General features: G+C 46.2%; 1 protein-coding gene across 6 annotated transcripts in view; it reads left to right on the top strand.

The window, feature by feature from the left end:
- Window positions 1-1,150: 1,150 nt before the first annotated feature.
- The window catches only part of LOC110519503 (semaphorin-6D), a 47,664-nt gene continuing 42,814 nt past the window's right edge, over window positions 1,151-6,000 (top strand). For 2 of the 6 annotated variants that reach the window (XM_036981100.1, XM_036981098.1), the window contains exon 1: window positions 1,152-1,421. The gene's annotated coding sequence lies outside the window, so the exon portion shown is untranslated. Of the gene's footprint in view, window positions 1,422-1,445; window positions 2,058-6,000 lie in introns of those variants that run through there. The other 4 variants (XM_036981103.1, XM_036981101.1, XM_036981102.1 and 1 more) reach the window with 4 other exon arrangements.

The following is a 6,000-nucleotide window of genomic DNA, read 5'->3' as shown; positions in this document are numbered from 1 at the left end:
ATTTGATGAGTGACTGAAGCACATTATAGGAGTGACTGAAGCATGTTATACGAGTGACTGAAGCATGTTATAGGAGTGACTGAAGCATGTTATAGGAATAACTGAAGCATGTTATAGGAGTGACTGAAGCATGTTATAGGAGTGACTGAAGCATGTTATAGGAGTGACTGAAGCATGTTATAGGAGTGACTGAAGCATGTTATAGGAGTGACTGAAGCATGTTATAGGAGTGACTGAAGCATGTTATAGGAGTGACTGAAGCATGTAATAGGAGTGACTAAAGCATGTTATAGGAGTGACTGAAGCATGTTATAGGTGTGACTGAAGAATGTTATAGTAGTGTGTGAGCCATGTCATAGACATTGAGTCAGTGAGTCCTGGGGTCTGAGTAATGTAAGGGCTTGTGGGGGATTTCCTTTCCTGATAGATTGTAACTGTATTTGTGTCTACTTCCAGTGCATCTCTCTGTCTGTATCTCTCCCCTCCTCTCCCCATCCACAACCCTCCTCTCCACTCCTCGCCCCTCGTCTCCGCCTAGCTAGCCCTTCGTTATCCCTCTGATGTGATTCTCACTGACAAACTGGGTTAATGGAACAAATTGTAAGAATTTATTACCATAGGCCATACCAATTGTTCAGTTCAGTGCATCGCTGGGCTCTGCATTTGTGTGTGTGTGTGTGTATTGTTTTTAGATCAGGGCATTACTTACTGGTGTGTTAAAGACAAATGTTTAAATCCATCAGCATCGTTGCGTGATGCACATATTTACTGTGGGATCCATTTGTGGAATGGCAGAAAGGGTACACATGGGTAAAGTACATGAATAACTATGTCTAAGTTTCATACATAACCATGCATTTGGTCTATTGCATTCAACAACTGCACGTTGGTGTAGAAAGGTCATAGCATTAGGCTAGCTGTAGTCCAGTATAGCAGACTGGAGTTAAATGGTTTAAAGATAGTTCCTTTCTCAGCAAGTCCCCCTTTCCCCTCCAAAAACTATTCTGCTGAAGATATTTACCAAGGGCTTCACTTACTGGCTGTGGGGGATGGGAGAAAGGAGAGGGGGGCAAGGCAGGGTCATGTGGGAAGGTGGGGGCCTCTCTCTTCTCTTTCTTTTCTCTCTCGTAGGAAAGAAAGCGGTCGGGGAGGGAGAGTAGCCAAAACCCACAGCCCTGGAGAGAGAGACGCGGAGAGGGAGAGAGATGTGGGAGGGACTGAAGCGAGAGCTCGGCCTATTGGAAGACAGGCAGAACGCTGTGTGATGGATTGACTCAGTATGGATCGAGTTACACCATTTGCCGTGCATTAGATTGTTTTTCTGGCTGCCCACTGCAAGCTAACAGCGACCAGTTGGACTATTCGTGATTTTGTGATTGTATAGAAACTAAAAAGGATTAAAAAAATGTATACCCGATGAGGTGAGTTTATTCTTTAAATCAGCAACGAGCAGCGAAAGTGCCCTTGCAAACTGAAGGGGAAAGGTTGTATTTGTTGCAAACTGAGTCGGCTTGTAGGGCTGCCCTGCACAAGTGGTGAATACTACAGAAATAGTTGTCGACCGGGCTATTTATACATGGGCTTTCTTCGTATGGGTTGCAGCCTATATAATCATAGTTTATAAAACATTATCGTTCTGCTTGTATCTCTTTTGCCTGATTTGTTCTATGTGCGCGCTCAGGGCTGAACGGAAAGCGCACGTCTCTTATTTACGTTTCCCCTCTGGTTTAAAAGTTAATAGTAAAGGGGGGTGGGGAATGAACGTACGAGGGGACTGTAGCGCAATTTGATCACGGTTGAGCTTTGAAGATCAGTAAGCATTGAGCCGGGCCCAAGGACGCAGAGAGAGGAGAATTCCGCGACTCTGAATTAATGTCCGCGGTCCGCGACTGGAAAAGAGAAGTGTGGAGACCATATGGCACTGGGAATAAGGAATTATATACGTTTATAACTCCACCAAATGGAATTATTATAATGGATGAACGTTATAGGGAATATAGCCTTCATTGGGATTGGAATACGCAATACGCTTTCATGAATCATTTTGGAACTACAAGGTATGTTATTAGTGTTCATAATAAACCGTTTGAAAAGTGCGTAAAATAGGTTTGTTAAAGGTTATAGGTTTGTTAAAATATATTTTATTCTTCTAATTGAGCATTGGACTTTCTGTTAATTATCTAGACTACATTTGTTTGACTGTAGTTTTCGTCCTATAGAGATTGGTACAGAATTCACAATAGATTTCAGATAACAGCACTTTATTGTTGGAGTGAATAAAGTAATAGCGTAATTAGTTTGTTGTCCTCTCATGGATAGATGAGCAAATACACATCATTATATTTACAGAGAATAAAATAGTTCACTATTGTTCTAATACTGTGGCGCAGATAAGATGGATGAGCCCTGATTGTTGATTTGAAGCGCAGGTGAGAAAAGCGTTTCTCACATTGTGTTGTGGGGGTCGTGACGGTGTATAGGCATGTAAGCAATGGGAATAAGATGTGAACTTTCACATTCTCACACAGTGGACTTTTGGTACTGATCAACAGAACATGACCAGCGAAATTGCACATTCATTGTAATTGTGAAACGAGATATTTTATTCGTTATTGGCGTTAGGTTGGATAGGTAGGCGACTACCTATACGTGTTATCCAATGGTTAATTTCATTTGTTGTTAGATTGTATTTTAGTAATATACACGTCTAAACATGTTGGTAAATAGGGATTGATGATTAGTCTAAATAAATCAGTGTTTCCTGTGAACTAATCAGCCTTCGTTCCGTCCGCCGTGGTAGGGACCTTTTAGAGAATGCGCCCGCCTCCGAGCCCATCCCTGCATCCATGCATTAGTGGAACAATCAATTCTCTCCTCTCCCCATTACTGGTGTGTCACTCCTCTGCTCTCCCTCACGGCTTTGTTGTCTTTCGCATTTCATGTGGAGTATAAAGGTTAGCACAGATCAATGTTGAATGCGTTCCCTCCCAGCCGGGACAATAGGTGTTGTGGAGCCGGGATGTGGCTTTGGTCCACCGGCACTAGAAAGCTCCCCCCACGCACTCTCTGTCCGCTAGGGTAAATAGCCAGATTGTCCCGCAGCTCTGGATCCCTGAACATCTGTGTTCTAATCCAGTGATAGGATGAATGGGTTAAGGTTAGGGGGAGTTGGGGTGCGGTAGTGTAGGGGTTAACGTCGGAGAATGAATGAATCGGCGCAATAGAGTCAGCTAATTGAATGACAGCCGTGGAACGACTGTGTCGGGAAGATAAGTTATTCAAGTCAATATTCACACGCTGTATGTTGTGTTTAGGAGGGCCATGCCTAATTTAGTTAGACACATTATTTAGGTAAAATTAGCAAATAGTTGATGCCATTCTGATTACTATGTGACATACATAATATCACAAGAACTAGATTGTTTTTGTGACTGAAATGATATGGAAAGTTGAATATAATTGTAAACCCTTGTTTTAAGGGCAAATGTAATCCAGTAAAATGATTCCCCATTCACTCTGGTCAATAGTAGCAGGTCTACAGGGTGTCCCTGCTCAAACCCATCAATATAGCAATATATTCAGGAATATGTTGGCGCTGAATTTGCATATAGCAGCAACTTGAACAGTTGACTTACATTAAGTGATTTACAGTAAACACATATATTCAGTATATGGCCCATGCTGGAATCTAACCCACTCTGGTGTTGCCAGTACCAAACCCACTCTGGTGTTGCCAGTACCAAACCCATTGGTGTTGCCAGTACCAAACCCACTCTGGTGTTGCCAGTACCAAACCCACTCTGGTGTTGCCAGTACCAAACCCACTCTGGTGTTGCCAGTACCAAACCCATTGGTGTTGCCAGTACCAAACCCACTCTGGTGTTGCCAGTACCAAACCCACTCTGGTGTTGCCAGTACCAAACCCACTCTGGTGTTGCCAGTACCAAACCCACTCTGGTGTTGCCAGTACCAAACCCACTGGTGTTGCCAGTACCAAACCCACTCTGGTGTTGCCAGTACCAAACCCACTCTGGTGTTGCCAGTACCAAACCCACTCTGGTGTTGCCAGTACCAAACCCACTCTGGTGTTGCCAGTACTAAACCCACTCTGGTGTTGCCAGTACCAAACCCACTCTGGTGTTGCCAGTACCAAACCCACTCTGGTGTTGCGCCAGTACCAAACCCACTCTGGTGTTGCCAGTACCAAACCCACTCTGGTGTTGCGCCAGTACCAAACCCACTCTGGTGTTGCCAGTACAAAACCCACTCTGGTGTTGCCAGTACCAAACCCACCCTGGTGTTGCCAGTACCAAACCCACTCTGGTGTTGCCAGTACCAAACCCACTCTGGTGTTGCCAGTACCAAACCCACCCTGGTGTTGCCAGTACCAAACCCACTCTGGTCTTGCCAGTACCAAACCCACCCTGGTCTTGCCAGTACCAAACCCACTCTGGTCTTGCCAGTACCAAACCCACTCTGGTGTTGCCAGTACCAAACCCACTCTGGTCTTGCCAGTACCAAACCCACTCTGGTCTTGCCAGTACCAAACCCACTCTGGTGTTGCCAGTACCAAACCCACTCTGGTGTTGCCAGTACCAAACCCACTCTGGTGTTGCCAGTACTAAACCCACTCTGGTGTTGCCAGTACTAAACCCACTCTGGTGTTGCCAGTACCAAACCCACTCTGGTGTTGCCAGTACCAAACCCACTCTGGTGTTGCCAGTACCAAACCCACTCTGGTGTTGCCAGTACCAAACCCACTCTGGTGTTGCCAGTACCAAACCCACTCTGGTGTTGCCAGTACTAAACCCACTCTGGTGTTGCCAGTACCAAACCCACTCTGGTGTTGCCAGTACCAAACCCACCCTGGTGTTGCCAGTACCAAACCCACTCTGGTCTTGCCAGTACCAAACCCACCCTGGTCTTGCCAGTACCAAACCCACTCTGGTCTTGCCAGTACCAAACCCACTCTGGTGTTGTGCCAGTACCAAACCCACTCTGGTGTTTCCCTACAAAGTAATATTGTGCTGAATATGAAATTAACCAACGTTAACTCCTTTAATCAGGTTTGTTAACTCCACTACTACTAACCCTAACCCCCAGAGAGTTGGACAGTGAAGGGCCACTACTACTAACCCTAACCCCCGGAGAGTTGGACAGTGAAGGGCCACTACTACTAACCCCCGGAGAGTTGGACAGTGTTAGGGGCCACTACTACTAACCCTAACCACCGGAGAGTTGGACAGTGAAGGGCCACTACTACTAACCCCCGGAGAGTTGGACAGTGTTAGGGGCCACTACTACTAACCCTAACCACCGGAGAGTTGGACAGTGAAGGGCCACTGCTACTAACCCTAACCACCAGAGAGTTGGGTCAGTGAAGGGCCACTACTACAAACCCCCGGAGAGTTGGACAGTGAAGGGCCACTACTACTAATCCTAACCCCCAGAGAGTTGGACAGTGAAGGGCCACTACTACTAACCACCAGAGAGTTGGGACAGTGAAGGGCCACTACTACTAACCACCAGAGAGTTGGACAGTGAAGGGCCACTACTACTAATCCTAACCACCAGAGAATTGGACAGTGAAGGGCCACTACTACTAACCACCAGAGAGTTGGGACAGTGAAGGGCCACTACTACTAACCCTAACCACCAGAGAGTTGGACAGTGAAGGGCCACTACTACTAACCCCCAAAGAGTTGAACAGTGAAGGGCCACTACTACTAACCCCCAGAGAGTTGGACAGTAAAGGGCCACTACTACTAACCCCCAAAGAGTTGGACAGTAAAGGGCCACTACTACTAACCCTCAGAGAGTTGGACAGTGAAGGGCCACCACTACTAACCCCTCAGAGAGTTGGACAGTAAAGGGCCACTACTACTAACCCCCAGAGAGTTGGACAGTGAAGGGCCACTACTACTAATCCTAACCACCAGAGAATTGGACAGTGAAGGGCCACTACTACTAACCCCCAAAGAGTTGAACAGTGAAGGGCCA

Source organism: Oncorhynchus mykiss, chromosome 6, assembly GCF_013265735.2.
Source record: "Oncorhynchus mykiss isolate Arlee chromosome 6, USDA_OmykA_1.1, whole genome shotgun sequence".
Classification (NCBI taxonomy): Eukaryota; Metazoa; Chordata; class Actinopteri; order Salmoniformes; family Salmonidae; genus Oncorhynchus; species Oncorhynchus mykiss.
This window is presented reverse-complemented; position numbering and strand designations above follow the sequence as displayed.